Source organism: Haliaeetus leucocephalus, unplaced genomic scaffold (assembly GCF_000737465.1).
Source record: "Haliaeetus leucocephalus isolate CR32 unplaced genomic scaffold, Haliaeetus_leucocephalus-4.0 Scaffold565, whole genome shotgun sequence".
NCBI lineage: Eukaryota > Metazoa > Chordata > Aves > Accipitriformes > Accipitridae > Haliaeetus > Haliaeetus leucocephalus.
In genome coordinates, this window is record NW_010973001.1 from 1,912 (window position 1) to 2,230 (window position 319).

The 319-nt window shown below is 65.8% G+C and overlaps 1 protein-coding gene across 1 annotated transcript in view; it reads left to right on the plus strand.

The window, feature by feature from the left end:
- LOC104838040 (dual specificity tyrosine-phosphorylation-regulated kinase 1B-like) overlaps positions 1-319 on the plus strand; it is a gene marked incomplete at both ends in the record, with an annotated part of 3,777 nt that overhangs the window by 1,553 nt on the left and 1,905 nt on the right. The gene's annotated exons all lie outside the window — the stretch shown is intronic.

Genomic DNA, 319 nt, shown 5'->3' on the forward strand with positions numbered 1-319 from the left:
GCCTTGGCTGCGCCTCCTCGGCCGGGAAGACCCGCCCCCTCCCCTATTTGAGACCAGGGTGCTCTAAGCCCCGCCCCTGGGACCTGACCCCACCCCCTGCCTGTAGCTCCACCCCCTCCAGCTCACCCTGCCCCAATGTTCTTCTGGCCTCGGGGGGCGTCCTTAGCCCCGCCCCTAAGGCGTAGCCCCACCCCTAAGATGCAGCCCTCCCCCTTAGGTGTAGCCCCGCCCCTTTGGCAATCCCCCGTCCCTTTTTAAAGGCACACACACGCCTCATCTCCCAAAGGGCCTCTCCCCTCCCTTTTTAGGACTTAGCCCC